This window comes from Montipora capricornis, chromosome 9, assembly GCF_036669925.1.
Source record: "Montipora capricornis isolate CH-2021 chromosome 9, ASM3666992v2, whole genome shotgun sequence".
Lineage (NCBI taxonomy): Eukaryota > Metazoa > Cnidaria > Anthozoa > Scleractinia > Acroporidae > Montipora > Montipora capricornis.
In genome coordinates, this window is record NC_090891.1 from 3,253,435 (window position 1) to 3,265,135 (window position 11,701).

Sequence of the window (11,701 nt, forward strand, 5' to 3'; positions counted from 1 at the left end):
GATCAGTTTGTTTTATTCCTGTAAAATGTTATTAATTTGATCAGTTTTTGATAGTTATCTCTTTAATAGCATAGTGTCTTGGAGCCTATTCCTGTTCTGATGTTTCCTAAAGGGGCCAAGAATGTTTTCCCAGAGTTTAAGAAATCAGGTGAGTATTTCTTCTTTCCCATACTTCGTCAGGCACTGCCTGATTTCGTTAGGGAAATAAAGCACTTTAAGTTGATTCCTTAGTATTGCACTGTGCATCCTGTACTGCGTAAATGGTGAGTAAATATTTATAAATTGGTCCAATTTGCAACATTGTAAATATGGCGTAAGTCGATCATATACACTAAAACAGTTCTCAAAACATGTGATAGATGTTGTCAATGACCCATAACTCTTTGCGAATAAGCGCGCTTTCCGAGAACATGGCCAATTTTGTTGTTTCGATCTACGATAATCGAGATAGATAGGTGCGGCGGTATTTTACTCCTAAACGAGCACAGTGACCTGTATTTTTTAGTGCATTATATTGGTGTAAAAATTATCCCTTTTAAATAATTTATATAATATATATATATATATATATATATATAAATCTTGAGTATAGTCTGTTCTTGCGGTAGAGTGCTTGATGCGTTTAGCAGAGCGTAGTATAACTGAAAGTTGAAGTAATCAATAAGTCAAAGTCTGTCTGGTGATCGCTTAAGCGTGAAACTCAGAGTCACAGAAAAAGTGATGTCTCATTGATTAGTTTAACCTTGAGATATATAGCTCTTTGGCATTACAAAGCTTATAAGCTTTTGCTTTCGTGTCCAAATTGAGCACTCTACCAGGATGAGTCATTGCCGCTAGAAATTGCGCATGCTCACTAGCTCGCCAGTTTCAGCACTCTGGCATGGCTTAGACGTATCACATGTGTGGGATATTTGGGGTGGATTTTTAAGCTTAACCACTATCCTAGACGTCAGCACTACATTGATGAGGCCTTGAAGGCCGAAACAGCACTGCCTGCAGTTAGTTATATACAAATATATATATTTTTAATGCAAATCCAACGATATAGTCGCAAGCTACAGTAGTAGGATCCGAAGGATACACAACGCTTTGCTATTCAAATGTTAAGTGGTGAGTGTACAAATAGCGACAGCAAACTACTAACTGATCCCTTTTGAATGAAAAACATGTTATACCGTGAGTGGGAATCGAGCCCGCGTCCCCCTGGTTACTAGTCGGGTGTGCTAGCCACTGGACCATCACAACAAGAGGGCAAGAGGGTCATCAGTGAAGTTACTGGTTAGCCACGGGGTTCCCCGGTGTTTAAAATTCAGGAACAGGACGTACATCAGATCATCTGAGCTAACTAATAACTTCATTAATGGCTCTGTTGCCAGCAGGGTTGTCGCGATGATGAAGAGGTTAGTACACCCGACTAGTAACCAGGGGGACGCGGGTTCTATTCCCACTCGCAGCGTTTTATTGCACACTAATATTTATAAGTATAATCAGAAATCCATAAGGGTTGAAATGTGTAACGGCCCCTTGTGTGCTGGGAAACAAGCTTCTGAATATTCAATTTGCTAAGTACCATATTTGGGAAAACAAGAGTGAGGGGTTTCCAAATATGGTACTTAGCACTGAAACATTCAACCAATCAGTTGGCACTGAATATTCGGAAGCTGTGAACGCGTGTTACACGTTTCAGCCCTTATGGGTTTCTGGTATAACTTCACACTACTTTAAATGAATCCAAAACATTTTTCACTCTAAAAGCTTTGTGCCGCGCAGTACCATTCGTTACGCACAATTAATTTTAAAGATACGGCAAACAAAGTATTATCACAAATCGCTTTTCCACGCGGCAAAGGTACTTTATTTAACGCGTCGTTTTTTTTCTTTTTTTTTTTCTTTAACAGGGGTTTATTCAATAACAGTTATCTGCTCTCTTTTTGGACATAAAGAAATGGTTGATTTGTTTGTTTGTTTTGCTCTAAAATACCAGCGAATGTGCTTTTTTACTCCATTTGCCCAACTGTTTTTCGATGTGCCTCGACAGTGACACGAAAATTTTGCCCTTGTGTTATAAACACGTAATCGCTATGAGTTTTCGTCAATTTAAGGATAAATCACTAGCTTGTGTTTTTAGAAGTTTGTTTGAAGCAGGTACAGGTAAGTTAATTCTGAGTTTCTTATAGTTGCTGTATTTTGCCGATTCTTGTTCCAAGCCAAGCAAGCGTGTTTCAATGAAATACATCAAAATGTAAATGCTCTCGTTCTCAGAGATAAAGTGGAATAAAGTACATTAATAAAACTCCTTTTGGACCTTGAACTGACAAAGTCTCCGAACGACCTGTCAAATCACGAGCTAATACGTCTTTGATTTCTAATATTAGCGTGATTCGTATTGCTGGCTTTTCCAGCTTTTGACAGTTGATTCTGAAATGACATTTTTCCTATTTCGTCATCTTGCTGATAACTTGCTTGTTTTCTTTTAAAACTCATGCAATTGAAGAAAAATTCATTGCCTAACTGGTGAATTGCACAGTAAATTTCACTTAAGTTGATTCCCTGGTTTTGCATTGCGCAACCCTGCTGCGCATAATTTCTTGCGTCATCTTCGCGCAAAAGAACCGACAGCCGACAAAAGAACACATGACCGCTCGACGGAAACTCCCTGAAATCATCAGTGATCTACCAAGCCACCGTTACACGCAAAGACAGAAACACGACAGAAACGTACATCGGACTCACAGAGAGCGACTTCAAAACAAGATACGGAAACCACACCTCATCATTCCGCCACGCTAAACACAGAAACTCCACTGAACTCAGCAAGCATATCTGGACCGTCAAAGACAAAAAAACATCGAACACCTTATTTCCTGGCGCATTCTCTCATCGCACTCGCGGTACAACAGCTCAAGCAAAAGATGTAACCTCTGCCTCAAAGAACAAATTCTAATGATCTCCAGACCCGAAATATTAACACTAAACAAACGTAGTGAACTCGTGTCTTGTTGCCGCCACAGAAACAAAGCCCTCCAACACAACAACTAAACTGTCAATTTCGGGCTGCATAAATTAGACAAATTATATTGTATATAAGCGACGGTAAAGTTTATTCTCATTAAATCCCCCGATGAGTGGGCGACCACGAAACAGGCTTGTAGGGATGAACTTGTAGTTTTACTTGTTTTTTTCTTCAATATATACTTCGCTCTAGCTACTTCTATGTATTGAGCACTGTTTTGCGAAAATCAAGTTTCACACTTAAGCTTAACCTCCAACCTAGACATCAGCACAGCAGTGATGAAGCCCAGAAGGCCGAAACAGTACTGTCTGCAGTTAGATATAGCTCTTTGGCATTACAAAGCTTTTGCTTTAAGGTCGAAATTGAGCACTCTACTAGGATCAGTCATTGCTGCTAGCAATTACGCATGCTCACTCGTAAGTAGCACCATAAGTAGCACTTTTTCACGCCTATTTTCTATAACGTCAAGATATTTTAGAAAGTTACGTTGTATTTTTACACTGCTAACGTACCATTTGTAATATATAGATTAGCCAAGCCTAAAAGCAGAGCTCCCTGGTTATTTATTCTCACTGCCTGTCGGGTTAGTGAAAATAAAAAGTTTTGAATTGTCCACGTTTTGATGTTGCCGGTTTCTGTTTTAATAATTAAGTCATTTTCTTTGCTTTCTTCTATAGAAAAATTCATTGCCTAACTAGTGACCTCCACGGTACGTTTTACGCTAAAAACCAATATCGCATGAATCACGAAGCCATGAGGCTGATATCGGTTTTTCGAGTGAAATTTACTTTGGAATTCACCAGTTTGGCAATCAATTTTTCTTGAACCGCATGAGTTTTAAAAGAAAACAAGGACACCCTCAGCGAGCGAATGGAAAGGAAAAAAGCCATTTCAGAGTCAACCGTCAATACCCAACGAATAGTAGGAATCACGCTACAAATAGAAACCATAAAAAAACCCTTGGTCAGTTCAAGGTCAAAAAAGGTTTTACTGATGTGCTTACACGCCAGCTTGGCTTGGAACAAGAATCGGCAAAATACGGCAAACCAACATTTACATATTGTTTAGGTGCTTTACATAAATTTTTGAAAACACAAGCGTTGACTGTGTAAGAACTATGGTTGATGATAAAAACTACGGCATTAGCATTTATTTGCAAGCCAGGGAATTCATAAATCACGTTGTCCAAAATGATAATAATCCCAGTCAGAAGTAGAGCACAGACAATATTACTTTAGTGCTCCCCCTGTTGGCATCGAGGAGTGTTCACTTGTTGGATCATTTTTCCTTTTCTGCTTGGATTTAATTTCAGTTGTGGTTTTCTCATGCTATCTCTAATCATTTATTTGTTGGAGAGTTTGTACTTTGCAATGAGACGGGATCGTTGAAAAAAAAAATACAGTAGCATTGCCAATGATTTGGTAATTGCTCATCCAAAGAAAAAAAACGGGACAGGAATCCAAAGTTGGATGCAACACTTTTTCCTTATTCGATTCAGTTCAATGGGAATGAATGCCTGACAATTAAGTGTTGCTTTAATCATAAGTTATACCGTTTATCAACTTTGTTTTCATATGACAATAGATCGATTCGGCTAACTTAATATTGTACCCAATTCAAATCCTTTGTGGGGAGAAATCCATATCATTTAAAGGTGAATATCACTTGAATGTGAATGCTACATTATAATGCAAATGCAACGCACAAAGAACCTTAAGGGGGTGGCACTTAACCACAGAAGGACAACCGTTGCTAAGGAGGCTTTTGAGTCAAAGATCTAGAGCCTTGCGAAAAGTTGCATGGATGGTTCTATGAAGTAACTTTTTCAATGAAAACTGGTATCACTTAAATCAGAATGCTTATGCGCAACTAGTCCCAGTCCTCTGTCGTGCGTTTTAGTGGAAAACATGTAAAAACTGTCAGGAAAGGAAAGGAAAGGAAAGAAAGAGGAGGCTATTTCTTCATCAGATGGGAACCGTCCCATCATTTTTTCGTAAACTTTAGAATGGAATTTCTATTTGGACAAAAAATGGAACTGATATTTTGAAAAGCGTATCAAAGGAGGGCCTCAGAGAGCGTCCACAAAGCGTGTTGGGGGGGGGGGGGGGGGAGCGTGATGACAAATTGGGTGTCTCCCAAAAAAAATAGAGTTAAAAGGAAGGTGTTTGAAAAATATAAACTTTCTATAGGGGAGGACCTTGAATAATGAAAACAAAAACTGCCATTAGCCAATGCAAACGCAATTTAACAAAATATAATATTCGAGAGTGTAAAATGGTGGTGGTGGTTCCAGTAAGATTTCATGTAGCAATGGCTTTTGTTCTATGAGACTTTAGATTTGGACCTTCATACTACTGTAGATATTTTTTCGTCCAAGAAAATAGTTCGTGTTGATGATATATTTTTAGTTTCTTGGTGTTGATTTTTCGTTTGAGGCCGGACATCTCGTCCGGTGGTTTCCAATTCTATGCCTGGTAATTTGATGCCAATATTTGAAGGGTTTGTACTTTTAAAAAAAGAATTTGAGTGAACTCCAACATTGAGTATTCAATTTTTAAATTTCCTGGGCATTCCCCCAGACACCCTTAGGTAGCTCGCGCCTTCGGCTCTTGCAAGACGCCATGTCACGTTCAATGCTTTCAAAAATATGCATGCTAATTTTCAAAACTGTGGAAAACCTTCGTCTCTCCAGTACTGTGAACATGAACTTTTGGGACGTCTTTTGGCCTCACGCCTTTGCATTGATTTAATTCTAGTCCCATCGGATAGGCTTGTCAGTGGTAGAAACGAGTGATGCTGCTTTTAAAGATTTGACTCGGGCCTCGGATCTGCCTGTTAGGTTGTGCCATGTATAAAGGTTTTGCTTGCCTTGTCTTTTTTCTGCGTTTCTTAGCAGACCGTTATGCTCTTTGGAGGCGTTTTTCTGTTTCGCTTGTTCGGTCAGACGTTTGCATCGTGTATTAGTTTTTGGCCATGAGATAGAGTGGGGTGCCTCAAATTTTAGGGAGACTAAGAGGGGGTTCCTAAAAATGTTTAATGCAGCAAGTAGGGGTCCTTCAATGTTTTTACAAGGTAGATAATTTCGCATCAGTCCCCCCAAAAAAACAAGTTGTTTGTTAACGTTCCCTTATGACGTCATATTTTTTTGAGAAATATATATATTTTAAAAACACATGCTGCATATTTTGCATTAGAATGTTCTCGTACTGTTGCGTTAACTCGTTGAGTTTTAGGCATATTCTGTTTTGGTCATCTGATTTACCAAAAATGGTTGTGAGTCGAACCAGACGAAGAAATGTTGAATAGAACACAATCGAAAAATGATTATTTGAAAGGGTCTATAGCAACAGTTTGGTAGTTAAGAGCCACCCACCCCCTCTTAACCCTAAGAGATTTGAATTGGGTACAACATTGATTTAGCCAAATCGGTCTATGTATTGGGAAATGTCTATTCTTTGTTTATCAGTGAAAAGGTGCAACCAGCTTCCAGTTGTTCAAACGACGGATAGCGCTATCCGCCTGATAAATCACTATCAAGTGGATACGTCGTAACGAAACCACTTACGCTATCCAAAGGTTTAATTAATTAAGTTCGATTATCCTCTTTCTTATTTTGGCTGTTCATGGTTTTCTGAGGTTGAAGGTAAAATGCAATTGCTAAGCTTACGCTTAAACGTTTTATATGTTTATTTTTATGTTTTTGAAGTTCATCAACTGGATTGTGGATGCAAAGATTTAGAAAAAGACTTGAAAGCTAAGGTGTGTTTTTTTTAATACGAGAATAAAGTCAAATCATACGTTTATTTGTTAAGTGACACAGGTCTTGAGTCGTCATTCGTTTCAGTAGAATATTCAAAATATACTCTTAAATTAAATAGGGGAAGGTTTATCAAGGTGGCTGGTTGATCTTCAACGAAAAGTAGCAGACTACAGTCATCCTCTAGCCCAATCCCCCTCGGATCATGGAAATTAACTGAGCCATTACGAAATTTTGGAACCATGGCGAAAGGATTGCCAACTTGGGAAACATTTCGAACTTCGGAACCATTCCATACCAACGGAACTATTTCGACATTTCGGAAGCATCGCGAAGTTCGGTATTCTTTTACGAATGGTACGCCACAAAGAAGAAGGCAATGTTCTTTTATGAGCTTATCGTTGCGGTTATGTGACCAAACGTTTCCAATTCAATTGTGGACATCCAAAATGCAGGTATGAAATTTGCAATCTCATTTTCTCTGATTTTTCATTTTACTGTTTAAACATATTTCTCCGATTAACTGGATCAGGTTTTCTGTTAGGAACAAAGGGGTATCTACACATAGTAGAGAGAAACGAACCTAGGGGAGGTTCACACGCTACAGCGCATACACATGATTCCATTGCAACTCATACTCAAGGAAGGGAAAACAAAATAAAATCAGCAAAGCATTAAGACAAAGAGATTTAAGTCCGGAATATACGTAAGGCTGTTTTTATAAGTAGTTATATATATATCAAGTAACAAATAAGAAGTAAAACATCTGTCATTTTATGGTTGATTCACGTTTATTTTTTTGATATCGCGTCAAGAATGCTGAAAATAGCATTCCCGAGCTTGAAGATTTCAAAATTTTCTGGCGGAGAATTCCCTCAGAACCCACTACAAGTTGGCGCCTCCAGCGCTTGCTTGTTAGCCCCTCCAATACAAAATATGCTCTGCCGTCCCTGTACCTTCTAGTAAAGTGGCGAAAAGCAATAGCTAGGAAGTAAAAATAATCGGAAAGTTTCCATCCCTTTTTTTTTTCTTCCGGAAGCAGATGTCCATGGTTGAAAAGAACAAGGACCATAACAAATAATTGGAACATTTTACTGACCAATAACCTCACTGATAGCAAGGTTGTCGTGATGGTGCAGTGGTTAGCGCACCCGACTAATAACCAGGGGGATGCGGGTTCGATTCCCACTCATAATATGTTTCTCATTCAAATGGTTTACTTCTCGATTTCCACACTCAAGTCACTTAACATTTGTAGCAAAGCGTTGTGTATCCTTCGGATCCTATTAACTTGTGACTACAAAGTTGGATTTCCAGCCTTGTTTATATATATATATATTTTTTTTAAGTAATTGGACCGTTTCCTTGAACATTTTACTGCGTTTATGATCAAAGATTTGAGCAAAATTTTAAAAATTTGTTTGTCATGTTTTTTTTCTCCCTTCAATCGTGGGCGTACCAACTGGAATTGTGAGACATCCCTTTTCCTTTCGTGCGTTTAGGAAAATGATCCACTTCAATTTGCTTAAAAATCATAACCTGGGCATCTATTGTAGGTGCAATACTCTACCAACTGCCTTTTTGAATTTTTGTTGTCTGCCGATTTCTTCCCGCGCTTACCTTGCTCATCAACTTTGTATAAGCGTTGATCATTCAGAGGAACTTGTTCTCTCCGCTATGGATGTGAGCCAAAACAAAAGGGGGTTATTCTGTTTTTTAATTCAAACACTCTCTGGGTTCACCTAAATCTGAAAACGTATTTGTTTGAATAAAATGAGCTTGAGGCTACACTTAGGTAAAGAAAGGGACGAGCAAAATTAATCGGATCATAATTTGTTTAAACAAACCCAAGTCTTTAATAATGAAACAAATGAAAGAACTTATGCGAAGGGCACAAATTGGCTGCCACTGAAGAATTTGTTGTGTTTGGTCCATATATTAATTTATGAGTCGACTTCAGCTGCGTGATAAAAGTAAATATTCTGCATTAAATCGTTTCTGCTTTTCCATCGCTGTTCAGTATTACACCTTGTACAGGAACGGTATTAGACTTAATGAAAAGTAAATTCTTACTTTGAACTAGGTATGCTATGGTAACAGTCGATAGCGACCTTTTGCCAACTACGGCAGGTTATATAAATTTCGAATGATGACGAGAAATTCGAGAAGGGCCTTTTATATGAATGTGTAGTTTTGGAACAGAGACAGAAACGAATAAAATAAAGATGAAATAAGCACAGTTCCACAAAATCGTGGAGATAACGAGTAACTTCAGGGAATGGAAATTCGAGGAATCAATGGGAAAGTCTTATATAACCAGGGATGAAGTACCGGGAACCTATTAAATGAGGAATCTCTTAAGCGTGGAATCAGCGAAAAATAATAACGATAGAATTCTAAACAAGAATAATGGGAAAAAATGATAAGTTAAGAGTGGGACAACAATAACAGGACTTGAAGTTTAATAATATTTTTTACGGGCGTCGAGTTCATGAATAGATTACGAAGCAATTTCGAATTAAAGGGTTTTTTTTGCGGACGCAATACGTACCTTTTTTTATTTTCGAAGAGATTAAAATTTACTGCCAAGCGCGTTGACGCTTACAATTGCACTTATTTTTCCGTCGTGAAACCTGTTCAGGGGCTTTTAATTGCTACCACGAAGCCTGTTCCTGAAAGTGTAGCAACATCTAATTCTCGAAACGCAAGGCGCATTTAGTCCAATAACTTGCCCAACTTTAATCGCCCAAACAGAATTGCAAAAAAAAGGAGAGCGATTCACAACAAGTGACATAACATGCATCGAAGGGAAACCCGCAAAATATCATGTCAGTTTACCTTAGGTTATCTTGAAGAGAAGAAAAGGCCTTTCAGTTATGATATACTTCACGACTTGCACGTAAGAGATCATTGAATGCTTTACCTAGTCACAAGAAGATGGAAAAGAAAAGATTCCACGAGGGTATTAGCCAAAACGCGGGGCCGGGGCCGAGGTCGGGTCGGGGTGTCTTTTTTTTTTTTTCCAAATTTTTTGGTTTCAATTTTTGTCGTTATTCTCCTGTAATGTTATATTCGAATGGTTGGCATCTTTCCTTCATTTATGGTGGAAATTAGTCAAAAAAATATGGAACATATGGAAGCTACGAAAGGGACATCTTTGTTTGTTTTTCGAATTAAGAGAATTTCAGACTGAAATTGGAGTTTTTGTGGGGAATATACGCTAACTCCTAGAGACACTGAAGACTCGCTGAGCTCCACATTTTAAAACCACATTTTAATGTTTACTTCTTAAAAACATCCTCCGCGCTACAATTAATACGAAATAGAACACAGCCACAGTTCCACGATAGTCGTCAAACAACGTTCTCATTTGCTTGTTTTTGCAAAATTGTTTTCAATGTTGTCGTGTTTTTTTATCGTGGTATTGGATTCGATCTCTTGACGTCCGAATACAATTGAGTAGCAAGTTCCCGTGCGACTCTGGCTTTATTAAAAACCGTTTGTAGTAAATTAAAGACAGACAACAGACACATTGTGTGACGATCATCGTGGAACTGCGATTTTTTTTCCCTTAGGAAGTAAACATTACAATGCTATTTTAAAGTGTGAAGCTCAGCGAGTCTTCAGTGTTTCTGGCAGTTGGCGTATATTACATAAACAGCAATTTCAGCATCGTCGGAAATTATCGTAATTTCGAAAAAAAAAACTCCGATTTTCGAAAAGACTAAGTCAGATGCTCGCAAATTCCAACTTCGATTTTAAAACACACAAAAAAACAAAGTTCGATTTCGAGAAAAAAAACTAATATGTCTCTTAAGAACTTTCACATCTTCGTTCACTTCCTTAACGTTTTTGACTAATTTCCTAGTTTCTATCATAAATAAAGGACCTTCTAAAACAACAGTACAGGAGAAGAACGACAAAAATTGAAACAACAAAAAAATAAAAAAAAGGAATGGAAAAAAAAGGCACCCCGGCCCCGCGTTTTGGCTACTACCTTCTATGAGGCAGATGAGCGCCAACACAAATGACAGCTGTTCTGTTTTGTTCAAACCCTCCCTGGGCTTAATTAATACTCGCTAAATTTGATCACGTATTTGTTTGAATAACATTGTCTTGCGGCTAATCTTAGGTAAAGAAAGGGACGTGGAAAATTGCTCTGATCATAATTTGTTTAAATAAACCAAAGACCAAGTGGTCATTTTAAAATTAAAGATGCAGCTGCTTAGATCATGCTTCGTGACATTAACTTTCTACCCAAACATGGTGTTGCTGTGCTCTGCAGTGGGACATTAGTGTTTTGGATACTCTCAAGAAGACTCCTTTATTCTGTATAGCCAAAGTTTAGCCAAATTATGGTTTTAAATTCATTTGGGAAAATACACCATCTTCAGGTCTAAAATTGATATTCTCTCGGCAAACCTCAAAGGGAGAGTATAAGTCTGAATAATGCAGACAAGTATAGAAAGGAGGCAGTATTTTAGCGGAAATAGCCACTTCGGAAAACCAAGTCCGAGTCTGTAAAAAATAAATCCAATGAAATAACTTATTCAAGGGAAACAGAAAATAAATAGAAAATTTCAATAGAAGTTGGCTCTCTTCTCGGGTCTTGTGCCTTAGTGTATCATACCGCTTTGTAGGTCATTTTTTTTTTTGTGTGTTTTTTTTAAACTTTGTAATTTGCAATAATTTGTAATTTATTTATGTACTTGAAATTTATAATTTATGTAAACAAAGTTTATAGCGGAGCGCCCACGCGCGTAGCACCATAGTTGAGAAAATATAATATATATATATATATATGTTAATAGTAATTGGACCGTTTCCTTGACCATTTTACTGCGTTTATGACCAAAGATTTTTTCTCTCTTCAATCGTTGGCGTACCAACAGGAATTGTGAAGACATCCCTTTTGCTTTCGTGCGTTTAGC